Source organism: Myxocyprinus asiaticus, chromosome 50, assembly GCF_019703515.2.
Source record: "Myxocyprinus asiaticus isolate MX2 ecotype Aquarium Trade chromosome 50, UBuf_Myxa_2, whole genome shotgun sequence".
NCBI lineage: Eukaryota > Metazoa > Chordata > Actinopteri > Cypriniformes > Catostomidae > Myxocyprinus > Myxocyprinus asiaticus.
In genome coordinates, this window is record NC_059393.1 from 25,573,160 (window position 1) to 25,587,502 (window position 14,343).

A 14,343-nucleotide genomic window follows, 5' to 3' on the forward strand; every position below is an offset into this window, starting at 1 on the left:
TGTAACATGCAATTGAGTGGGATAAAGTGGTACCATTCTGACATAATGTTGCTTAAATGCATTAAAGAAAACTTACTTAATGGGTCAAAATATGAAAATTAATATGAAGTTTAATTGATATTTGTTTGTTTTCTGAGTGAAATAAAAAAGGCACTTAAAATGTTCTTACTGCACTAATTTTTGTATTACAAACACCATCCATGTGTTGTAACAGATCAGGGCTGGGTTTCCTGAAGCACTAAGTAGAGATTAAGTACTACTTAAGTGCCACTAACGTTCTAAGTTTCCCAAATGCATTGTTATCTAAGTAGTTCAGAAAAAACTTTCGTTAATTAATGAGAGCTTTGAACCGCTCTTAAGTCCATTTGCAACTTAAAGGATCTTTGGCATCTTTCACAGTTTATCAAAGACAAAGGGACATTTAATACATTTTATTAATATATTTTGATCATTGGAAAGCCATTGTAAACTATCTCAGAGTTGAAAAAATTGCTATGAAAGCAGTAGGCAGTCTCCACAGTCTGCGCATGCGGCGTGATAGGTCTAAATTTACAAGAAAATTCCTCTTCTTTCTTCTTTCAATGGCTGGTTCAAATCAGCTCGCATATAGTCTTTTTAGAAGGCAGTAACAAATTGCATGATGCATAATGGCAGTAAGGCTACAAATACTCAGTGCCTTGAACTCTAACCAGATGATTTATTCATATTTAGACAGGTCTATGAGTAGTTCAATACTGATGGCCATCATTTTAATCCTGTTCTGTGTGCATTTGGTCAGTTTCCAGCCCAAAAAAAAAAAAACGTTAGGCTACGTGAGAGTCACTTATGATTCACATCGCGTACATTCACTTTACATGCATTTATTGCATCACATTCATTAATCTCTATGATTGAGCATCAATACATCAGAAACTCCATCATACTATCATTATTTCTTTACGTTTTTATAGCAGTGGTTTCAAAAACTTATTTTAAAACCTTCAAAATTCTGTGCTTCAAACTAAAATGTCAGTATTGCATTAACACCACAATAGCATTCAGGCTCAAGTATATGATGAAAGTAAATTTGAATGTTTTAAGGTGATAAAGGTGTGTTTTACATGTTATAAATGGACACAATTAATCAATTACAATATATACTGAGCTGGACAAAACAATCATTACATATTTAATTTTATGCTGTTTAATAATATCATGTACTGAAATAAGGGTAACAATTAACAATAAAATTCCATTTATTAACATTAGTTAACATGAATCACAATGAGCAATACTTTTACAGCATTTAAAAAACAATCTTGGTTATTGTTAGTTTCAACATTCACTAATATGTTTTAAATTAAAAGTTGTATATGTTAATCTTAGTTTGTGTAATATGAATTTATATTAACTAACAATGAACAACTGTGTTTTTATCAATAAATATAAACATCATCAACACCGATCCTCCACCAAATTTCACAGTGGGTGCGAGACACTGTGGCTTGAAGGCCTCTCCAGGTCTCCGTCTAACCATTAGATGACCAGGTGGAGGATCGGTGATGATCTGGGGGTGCTTCAGCAAGGCTGGAATCGGGCAGATTTGTCTTTGTGAAGGACGCCTGAATCAAGCCATGTACAAGGTTATCCTGGAAGAAAACTTGCTTCCTTCTGCTCTGACAATGTTCCCCAACTCTGAGGATTGGGTTTTCCAGCAGGACAATGCTCCATGCCACACAGCCAGCTCAATCAAGGTGTGGATGGAGGAGCACCGGATCAAGACACTGTCATGGCCAGCCCAATCTCCAGACCTGAACCCCATTGAAAACCTCTGGAATGTGATACAGAGGAAGATGGTTGGCCACAAGCCATCAAACAGCGCTGAGCTGCTTGAATGTTTGTGCCAGGAGTGGCATAAATTCACCCAACAGCAATGTGAAAGACTGGTAGAGAGCATGCCAAGACGCATGAAAGCTGTGATTGAAAATCAGGGTTATTCCACCAAATATTGATTTCTGAACGCTTCCTAAGTTAAAACATTAGTATTGTGTTGTTTATAAATGAATATGAACATGTTTTCTTTTTTGTAATTAACAATTTTTTATTGATTCAAAGAAAAAACACAACAGAGAAAAACACAACACATACACACCAAATCAACATTTAACTTTTAACACTCACTAATATCCTTCCCCAAACACCAACCCCACCCTAACCCCTAAGGAACACCCCCGTGGTCACATAAAATAAATACACACACACACAAACAAACAAACCAAAACAAATAAATAAATAAAATATATAATAACATACATAATTAAACTAAACTTCTCTCTCCTCATGCCATCCAAGAGTCCCCCAAAACCTCCAAATACCTACCCCACTTTCTGAAAAACAAGTCCCCAAACCCCAGCTTTCTACCTGCCATCTCCTCAAAATCTGCCACCCTCCCCATCTCCACACACCACTCCGGAAATGGTGGTGCTCCATCCGACTTCCATCCCCCTTAAAATAATTTGTCTGCCAATCATAATACTGGTCAGAACCCAATTTTTTATATATTTGTCCCCCAAATTTATGACCACCCCATCGCCCAAAATACAAAGTCTGGGGTAAAGTAAAATTTGAGTGCTCAAAATGTCACACATGCAACTCTGAACCTTCAACCAAAAATCTTGGATCTTAACACACCCCAAAAAGACATGGGCCATGTCTCCATCCTCTGATTGGCATCACCAGCAGGTGGGTGTGTCTTTAAGCCTATATAATCTAGAGGGGGTCCAATAAAATCTATGTAAAATTTTAAATTGTATAAGGCGAACCCTTGCATCTCTAGATGCAGACTTGATGTTTTTTAGGATCCTAGCCCACACTCCCTCCTCCAATACCAAGTTTAGATCTTTCTCCCATAATCTCTTGAGAGAAGTTGAAGTTCCGTCACCCAGACTCTGAATTAACAGGGAGTAATACACTGATGCCTCATGACCTTTTCCAAAAGCAGTAATCACCACTCCCAGAGTATCTGCCGCTTTAGGTGGGGGGACTTACCAGCAGAAAGGGGACTTGTTGATTCATAATTTGGGGTTCAGCCATATGCTCGAGGCAACATTTAAATAATTGTCTGAATTAAACACTCTGGACACTTTTGCCCATACCAAGTGCAAATGCGAGATAACAGGGTGTAAATGATTGAGTAAATGTATCTCATTTTAAGGTTTTGTAGATGTTTTTGCAGGAAAACAGTACAAAAGTTCTCATCAAGAATAAGATTTTTGCAATACATATTTACCCTTATATCAAACATCTTACTAGAGAGAAAAAAGTGATCTAATGTTGATTTTCTTGATGTAACAAATATAATTTTGCCTCGTAACAGGTGCATGTGAAAGGGCTAGAAATAACATTTTTGCTAAGCATAAAGCTAAATGTCCACATGACAGTTTACACAAGGTTAACTATTTCTGCTGCTCCAAAATTACTTCAAAACCCCACAGAGTATACACAACAACAACATCTTTTTTCTGACCATATATGGATTCTCTCAAATATTAAGATGCTTTATTGTCATTTTATACAATACAACAAAATTTTATTTGGAAATGCTCAAAGATAGCACAGCAGTAGCACAACAGTATTTTACAGTACAAACTCAAGCAACAGTAGAAACAAATGAAATATATCAAGTAATATATATATATATATATATATATATATATATATATATATATATATATATATATATATATATATATATATAATTGTATTAACAAAAGTGATGGCAGCTATAGGAAAGAAACTGTGGTTTAGTCTGTTTGTGCGGGACTTGATGGCTCTGTACCTCTTCCCCGATAGCCGGGGGACAAATAGACTGTGTCCTGGGTGGGTCTGGTCCTTTCTGATCTTGCAAGACTTTTTGTGTAGTCGGCTACCATACACAGTGTCTATTAAATTCCCAAATGACAAGCTCCTCAATGATGCCATGTCCACCTTTTCACTCATAACACTTTATTAAAATATTGACAAAGTTCTATGTTTTGGCAAACAACTCCTCTCCTGACTGAAGAGAAATTATCTGGTTGAATTGAAGTCTTTCACTGGCCATGTGTTTGACACCACTGATGTAAAAACTTGAACCATTTTGGTCATTCTTCTCTGACCTCTCTCATTAGCAAGACCCCACAGAACTGCAGCATCATTTTAAGAATTGGTTTGGAGGACAAATGTCTATGTCTGCCTGCTTTTATTCATCAAGTTGCTGCCACATGGCTGATTAGATCATATGTGCATTAATTACAACAAACAGGAGATCTTTTCAAATATCCAATTTTGGAGACCTTCAGGAAAAAACATTTCCCTGCCCATCCCAATGTGATGAATAAAATAATTTAATGGCTATGTTGATTAGGAATTTATAACTTTTATTTAAAAAAATATGCATTGTTTTTTTTTTCAGGCTTATAGACTGTAACATAACAGAGGAAGGATATAAAGCTCTGTCTTCAGCTTTAAAATCAAACCCTTCACACCTGTTAGAGCTGGATCTCAGAGGAAATTATCCTGGAGAATCAGGAGTGAAACTATGATTTACTATAGGATACAAACTCTAAACTGAACACACTAAAGTGAGTATGTACCATTTTAATATAATGTTCATTGCTGTAAAAAGCCAGCTCTGCAGTGTAAGGTTGTAAAAATAAAAATTGGGCAGATAATGTCAATGTGTTCTTCCCCTGTCTCCAGGTTGTAAGTCCTTCTGCAGAAGAAGCCTGTCAGTATCTGACTTCAGTTCTACAAGTTAAAAATCCTTTACTCCTGGGAGAACTGTATCTGAATAAACATAAACTAGAAGACTCAAGAGTGAATCAGCTCACTGATCTACTGGAAGATAAACACTGTAAACTCAACAAACTTCAGTGAGTATTGTTTCTATATTTAGAATTTATATTTGGTTAAGTAAGACCAGAGACTATTCAGCAGAGACTGGCCACTTCTATTAAAATTAATGGGAGATATTTGAATGCCCAGCGGTCAACAGATGTAGAAAGGAAGTCCCACCTTACGGGTCAAAGAGCCAATGACCTTTTAGATACATACATTGCCTGTCAATCATCTTGAGAACACTCATGCGCATTAGCTATTGAAGGCAGGAAATTGCTTTTTTTAGTGTAGTCTAAGGTAAAGAAGCACAATTTATGATACCAATGTTGTCAGATTTCACTGCTGATTTTAAATATGTTCTTTGCAATCTTGACCAACCATTTTGGAGATTTCGGTCTTTACCCATTCAAGTAGATAGGAGCTGCACTATGTTACTCGTTTAAATACAAAAATAGCTGCCCCAGAGTGTTCCAAAGATGGCCACTGAGTGGACTGAGTTGCTAAAAAGACTTTGGTAAGTCATTAGTGAATATTACAACTTCTTGGGTTGGAATGGTTTATAAGTGTAAAATCTGTGTAACATTTGGAAAGAGACTAAGACCAAGAATGTAAAAGTATTAATTTAGGTGACTGCACATGGCTTGTGAATTTTAAATTGGATTCATGGTTTTATGAGTGGAAATTGATTTTGGTGTTACTATTGCTTTGAAACAATCCTGTATAATTTAAACTTTGGCACATTTTGTTCAGCACTATTTGTCCTACATCCATGAATGAGCTGTAAAATTGACCATCTTAATAAGAAAAGAGGTGTGCAATGAGTTTAAGTGATAGGCCTAACAATGTTTGCCTAGCAAATATCCCATAAATGTCAAATTTAATATGGATCAGTGGGATCATATCTTGACTCCAAAATGTTGTAGAGACGTTGGGGTAGGCTCGTTGGGGCGGTGTACTAAGTCCCTTGGTGGGACATTGTGGCAGCAAGTTTTGCCATGGCAATCACCAATAACATTTTCTTCAGAATATCTGCCTGTTTATTTCTGTTATTTTAGTTGTTGTTGGTCTTGTCATTATGTTTCAGTATAAGACAAATAATGTTTATGAAAAGCAAACCATGTAGTGTCCAAAAAACAAAATAATTGACAACAGACACTTTATAACAATATTGACAAAGTTCTATGTTTCAGCAAACGATTTCTTTCCTGTGAATCATTTTAGGCTGAGTGAATGTGGTCAATCAGAGAAAAGCTGTTCATCTCTAGCTACAGTTATTATCTCAAACTCCAGTCTGAAAGAGCTTGACATAAGCAACAATAATCTGCTGGATTCAGGAGTGGAGAAGCTCCAGAAAGGATTAGAAAATACAAACTGCAAACTGGAGAAGCTCAGGTAACTGGATTTAGTGAATGGTAGTCTTTTTCATCTAAAGGTAAACTAGTAAACTAAAGAAAGGTGAATTGTTTTTATTTTGCCAACAGTAATGATGAATTGTGATTTTTCTCACTAACTACAGTATAAAACAGTTTTTTCAAAAATATTTATTTATAGCAAATGTGATTATTTTAAACTTCTTTGCAGTATTCCAGACTGTGGCATTACAGAAGAGGGTTATAGTTTTCTGTCATCAGCTCTGAAATCAAACCCTTTACACCTGACAGAGCTGGATCTCAGAGGAAATGACCCTGGAGAATCAGGAGTGAAAATGCTCTATGATTTACTGCAAGATTCATGCAATAGATTGGAGACCATCAGGTGATAAAATTCAAAATATAACTAAATAAATAAATTAGCCACATACTGAATGTGAAATCAGTTTTCAAAACCAGTCAGTGTAAATCATGTCTTCTCGAATCACGATATGACCTACTGCGATTATCAAATAGTAGGAGAGAGCTCTCACGGCTGAAGCTACAGAGGTTAGTTCACTCTCCGTCTCTGTAGCGGATGTAACCCGATCCTTCCGACGGGTGAATATCCGCAAAGCCGCGGGCCCAGACGGCATTCCGGGCCGCGTCATCAGAGCGTGTGCGAACCAGCTGGCTGGTGTTTTTATGGACATTCTCAACCTTTCCCTCTCTTTGTCTGTAGTCCCCACATGCTTTAAAACATCCACCATTGTGCCTGTTCCAAAACAATCAAAAATAACTTGTTTAAATGACTGGCGTCCTGTTGCTCTGACCCCCATCATCAGCAAATGTTTTGAGAGACTAATCAGAGATTACATCTGCTCTGTCTTGCCACTCAATCTTGACCCGCTGCAGTTTGCTTACCGCAACAACCGCTCCACTGATGATGCCATTGCATCTACAATACACACTGCTCTCTCCCACCTGGAAAAAAAGAACACTTATGTGAGAATGTTGTTTGTAGACTACAGCTCAGCATTCAACACCATAGTGCCCTCCAAGCTAGATGAGAAACTCCGGGCTCTGGGCTTAAACAGCTCGTTGTGCAGCTGGATCCTGGACTTCCTCTCAAGCAGACGCCAGGTGGTTAGAATAGGCAGCAACATCTCCTCATCACTGATCCTCAACACTGGAGCCCCACAGGGCTGTGTTCTCAGCCCACTACTGTATTCCTTGTACACACATGACTGTGTGGCAACACATAGCTCCAATGCCATCATTAAGTTTGCTGATGACACGACGGTGGTAGGTCTGATCACTGACAATGATGAAACAGCCTACAGAGAGGAGGTGCACACTCTGACACACTGGTGTCAGGAGCACAACCTCTCCCTCAACGTCAGTAAGACAAAGGAGCTTGTGGTGGACTTCAGAAGAAAAGACAGAGAACACAGTCCCATCACCATCAATGGAGCACCAGTGGAGAGAGTCAGCAGCTTCAAGTTCCTGGGTGTCCACATCACTGAGGAACTCACATGGTCTGTCCACACTGAAGTCGTTGTGAAGAAGGCTCATCAGCGCCTCTTCTTCCTGAGATGGCTGAGGAAGTTTGGAATGAACCGCCACATCCTCACACGGTTCTACACCTGCACTGTGGAGAGCATCCTGACTGGCTGTATCTCCGCCTGGTACGGCAATAGCACCGCCCACAACCGCAAAGCACTGCAAAGGGTGGTGTGAACTGCCAAACACATCATCGGAGGTGAGCTTCCCTCCCTCCAGGAAATATATACAAGGCGGTGTGTGAAAAAAGCTCGGAGGATCATCAGAGACTCCAGCCACCCGAGCCATGGGCTGTTCTCACTGCTACCATCAGGTAGGCGGTATCGCAGCATCAGGACCCGCACCAGCCGACTCCATGATAGCTTCTTCCCCCAAGCAATCAGACTTCTGAACTCTTGATCTCTCATGATCAATATACATCAGCACTGCACTTTATTACCCTTACTCTTATATCTCACACCAGACTGTCATAAATTATATTATTATTATTATATTATGTCTCTCTTAACAACTGACTATCAACCGACAGCCTGAATGTCAATACAGTACAATACTGTACATTCTATATATATATATATATATATATATATATATATATATATATATATATATACTTTTTTTATATATATATTTTAATTTTTAATTTTTATTGAATAATGTGTATCTATATAGTAAAAAAAAAAAAAAAAAAAAAAAAAACAGCATATTGTATACTGTACAGTGTATGTTATTATTTGTATATTGTTGAGTGTAATTATGTGTATAAAAATTCACTGCATAAATGTGGCACACAGGGTGTAATATTTTATATGCTATCGTTCTGTAGCTAATGGTCTAAACTTCAGTGCAATAACAGCATGGCCTGTGGCTGTTTTATCAAATAATACATTTGGGTATGTGTGTAGTACAACAGCTCATGTATCCTTTATCTTCAGGATCTACACTAAGCAAAAAAGGTACTAAAGGAGAAATCTGCTGTTTCTTCATTAAATGTGCATTAACGTAAGTCCTCTTAAAAAGAACCAAACTACATACATTATACAAAAAATACAGTGAAACAGAGTGGAAAAAAGTGTTACATTGCATTCACATTGTATTTGTTCACTGTGTACCTGTTTTGTAAATTGAGCTGTTTTGTCCACTTTGTGATAGGGTCTCAGTCAACATTTCATCAGTTTTTTGTAAAACCAATAATGAGATGTGATTATTAAGGAAATATATTTTTTTGTAATAATAACAATGATCACAATAATGATGATACTTATAATTTTCTTATTATCATGCAATAGTAACATATTTTTTACTAATTTCTTAACTTGCATGTGTTAATGCAATGCAGTCTGATTAAAACCACAAGGCATAAAACTGAATGAAGACCATAACATTTCTGTTTGTAGTTGATTTGACAATGGCCTTTTAATGCAGTGAAATGCCCTTATCCACTATTCTGTCCTCAAAAACCCGGTGCTGTGGGGTAATTATATGACCAGCACCTTTATATATATATTATTTAAAGAAATATAAAATGCAATTGTATGTGATTGTTTTTCCATATTATAGCTGTCAAGCTGTACAAAATTATGATGACTACATATGACAATTTGCAGGGTTGCAAACTACTCACTTTTTGGCTAAAGTCACCTTTTTTTAAGCTAATTTGTCAAATTTTTGGGGTACTTTTTATTTGTACTCACTTTGATCTACTTATTTATTAAAATCACTTGAAATTGATACTTTAAGCTTAAACACTTAAAAAACTTCAAATACATCAAACAAATCACTGAAAATATACACCTGAAACACCTGTTATGACTCTCATGAGTTTGCATCCCTGAATTTACCTGTAGCCCCAATGTTGTCCTTTTTAAAGCCACTAATATTTGTAGTTAGTCAATGTCAAAATAAAGCGAACCTGCGAGTTCTGTGTTCACAGTGCATGTAAAAGGCAAATCACCCCTTGGACATGTGGATTAACAAGCAAATTAAACAGCAGCTCCTGAGATGTTCCGAGATCATTTGCAGCATTCAAATATAAAATAAAGGTATGCAAACTGCTTTCAGACCACTGACACAGATAAGACTGAAAGCTTTTCACATGTGCATGCGAGAAGTGCTTGCACTGCACGCATGAGTGGCAAAGCACCACCAGACATTTGAATAAACTTGTACTTGATTAAACTTGTACTCTCCGACTAGCACTCTCACTCACCTGTGGTTCCTCTTCCATCTGCTGTCTCCACTGTCTGTGATGTCACTTACAATCGATGCAAAAACAAAAAGTTTGTGCTACCTACCTGCTAGCTGATGGGGCTTTGAAGCTGGGATAGATTAAAAGATTTTAAATTAAGATATAAAAGAAGACCGAAACATATATTTCTAAAATATTTTTGTTACTGCGTGTGTCTCTAGCGCAGAATTGTAATACATTTTATACTTAAGTATTCGAGATGGTTACCACTGTTTATTTTTCATAGCAAAGCTCATATATATCAAGAATACCAAGGGACTAGTCAGATTTAGACAGCAAAACAAAATTATTTGTCTTTTAAAACTATAGCTTTTTTTTTATTTCTTTTTTTTTACCTGATACACATTTTTAATCTAGGTTTATTTTACACCTATTTTACAATTGTTATTGCAGAAAAATAAATAAAATATTTACCAATAGAGAGAGATTTAAATAAATGATAAAAATCTAAAATATATAAACAATAACATTGTATCACACTTCCATAACAGTTCAAACTATTCTTACAAATATTTCTCAGTAATACATTTCCAAAAACAGAATTACAAAAAATACATTTTACAATTTTCATTGTTGAACAAGGATTGCAAAATAACTAAAATTGTTCAGCATCTCTAAAGTTCTCTTTTAAAATGACATTTTACATAAAGAAATGAACATGAGACTGCAAGTTTCATTATATCAACTGCTTGTTCAAGGAACAGATGAATATCCTACATATAAATAAAAACTAAGCTGAATGGTTCCAAAACATCAACCTTTAATAAATTGTTCATGGCCTCAGCAACTTCTTGGTCTTCCATGCACAGCTGATCCGAACCAAGCAGCGCATCTGAGTGTTCCACACATCACTGACAGGCTGTATTCAAATCCACCATGAATCAGTTCTGTGAAATAAATAACACATAAAGCACATGAGGACAAGGGAGAAAAATAAAACACTGAAGCAACTGCTACTTTGACTGTGTTGCTACTCCTCCAACAAAATGTAGTGTACCTCTTGTGATGATTGAAGGGGTCCATTCTACAACACAGGATGCAACATAGGATGTCTATTCCCCTAGTATAGGCTTTAACCTGAAAGATCTCTGCCAACACCATTTACTTAATCTAAAAACAGTCTGCCTATCACCTCTCAAAAAAGTATTTGTGAAGTGTGCAAAAACCTTTCCATGGTTGTATGAAAATGACTATGTTACACATTGTTTCATGATCTATTTTTCAGTGAACCTCCAAAGTATTTAAAAGTATTTTCTTTTTGTATGTCACTTTGGACAAAAGCATCTGCCAAATGAATAAATGTAAATGCAAGAGAAAAAGAAATACTGTACCTATACAGCCCAAAGTTCTCCAACATCACACACCAATATTTCCGCAGTTCTGGCATGTCCAGCTGCTCATAACATATGTTAATACCCCTTATCATCTTTAAATTACAATGTCTCAACATTAATGTGCACAGCACAAGTACTCACAATTGTGTAGTCAAACAAGATGTCCATCACTATGTGAAATGCAAACTGTAGATAGAAAAAAATCAGTATGAGGCAGAAATACAGCCAGAGGATTAATAAACAAAAAAAATATTACCATTAACATGAAGATGCCAGTCATTGCCATTATGTTGCCCTGGAAACCTTTTTAATACAAAGAAATAAAGACGTGCATTTTTTACATTATTTTACATTCATTTTACATTAATTTTTACATTAATTATTTACAATAATTCAAAAAGTGACAGTTTGAGACGTTATGGTATTTACAGTATCTGTAAATCAAGGCCCATTTTCCAGGCTTTATCCTGTTTGGGATAATCCTATGGATTACACAAAAGAAAACATTATAAATGATCATGGCTGTGCTAAAACGAGACATGTATGAATGCACACCAAGGTTAAGTTTATTATTTTTGTTTGAATATTTTTTTATATATAACATTCAATTTAGTTTTGATATAAATTATATCTCTCTCTCTTATTAAATATTTAGAAAAATCATATCATCATTCTAATCTAATGCATTGCAGTCTTAACTGTAGGCTGTTATGTCCCGCATTAAATACATTTGGTAACTCGCGCTTACTTCCGCATTAGACATCCGGGAACTTGCACGTGATGAAGTCGTACGAGTTTATGCGAACAACATCGTGCGAGACCATACGAAATAGCTAACTCGTAAATTATGTACAAATTTTCATGAGATCGGGTTGGAGAAGTAGTTAGGCGCCAGTTTCACCATGGAACAAACACGGAGTGGGGTTTCTTTAATCTAGGAGCAAGGAGCTAGCCAGGAGCGGGAAATGGACAACCAGTGGAGCTGGAGCGAAGTGATTAAAGAATTATTTGAGCATGGATGGGAAATTGTTGCCGCTCCACTCCAAATAAGAATACAAATACTTCTAACGGCACGAGGGTAAACAATGCACATAAGACATGCACATAACGCCTCGGCATACCATCTGAACATCATAAACTGCATGAACACGTCAAACTCAAATAACAGAAGAACTAGAAAGGAATAAACTTACAAGGCCAAGAACGCAACAAATCCATGGGAAAAAAAACACCTCAATAGTGAAGAGTGAAGAGGAGAGTAGAGAGTAAAGTTGTTATTATATTGGACATTCGTTAGACATTTGGCAGGCAAAGTTATGGAGTGTCTCTAAAGTGTTAAATGGACAAAGGTCGGTAAAAAACAGATTACACTGTGGCTATAAAAACATGTAGCTTCATCCAGATGTAACTTAATATTGTCAAACAAGTTAAGTAGATATATATGGTACAAAAACAACCATTTAAAGCCATAAATGGTTTATTCCCTAGGATATGTAATGATGTTATAACAATGTAACTGAAATTGCATTTAAAGGGGTCATGAAATGCATTTTCAAATCTATATATTATGTTTTTCAAGGTTGGCTTATGAAGTTAGCAAAGTTTTTTGCACCAATTAAGTTGAAATATTTGTTATTTATGATATTTTTCCATCCTCATTTTCACTCTCTGTCAAAAACACTCCATTTCAAGGGACATTACCTCTTTCAGAAACAGAAGTATACACCCACTGCTGTGATTGGCTAACTTCATTGTGCCAAATCCACACCCACTCTCAGGCCGTGTGTGACGTGTTTTGATGCTCGAGATGGCCAGCGCTGTAACTGATCCGTATATGTTTGAGGCCGAGAAACTGCTGAGTAGCTGATAACATGGCAATATAATTAAAGGCCGTTTTATGTCTGATAGTTTATGTAAATTAATGGCGATGATCACATATATGTCAGTTGAAAAAATTATAAATCTACAAAATCCAAATGGACTGCTATACTTAATTGAATGGTGTATCTGTGGAAATTGTGCCATGATGCCCACTGAACAAGAAAACATATGATGCCTGGAAATACCTGAAGTAGGTTAAAAAAAACCTCAATATGTAATAATACACACACACACACACACACACACACACACACATATATATATATATACACACACACATGTATATATTGGGGTGTAACGATACACAGAAGTCACAGTTCGGTACGTACCTCAGTTTTGGGGTCATGATTCAATACGAGTTCGGTACAACAGTGCAACAAATCCCAAATGCTAGGTTTCTTTTCATTTATTTTGAACAGACAGTAGTGCAAATTACAGTTTGTTCCACCTAGCTGCATTTAGTCCCCCTTGAGGTAGTTGGTACAGTACAGCCTCCTTTAGTGTAATAAGCACTATGCAGTAAACAGAATGCACTCTCTCATAGGTCATATTTTTTTGTAGGGTTGATAAAAAACAAAAGGTATTTGGTCATAATCAGCTACAAAACTGAAAAGCACCTCTTGTGTTATAAAAGTACAAAATAAATAGAATAATGAAAAATAAAACTTGTGCATTAGGAGATGCCATTCTTGTTTTGGGTTGGTGCATAGATGGTCTCTTCTTCTTCTGCTCTTTTTCCTGTTGTGGCAGTTAGCAAACAGTGTTACATTGCCGCGCGCCCCCTTCCGGATTGGAGTGGATCGCCTGTGACTGACTCGATGTATTCTTCGTCTGACTGCATGCACCGAACCATGACGTCAGTACTGTGACGGTTCGGGACGAATACATGTACCGTTACACCCCTAGTGTATATATATATATATATATATATATATATATATATATATATATATATATATACACACACACACACACACACATTTATGTGTGTGTGTATATATATATATATATATATATATATGTATATATATATATATATATGTGTGTATATATGTAACTGGTCCTGCTTGAACCGCTCCGGGAGGCGGGCACACTAACAAGGAGGCTAAAT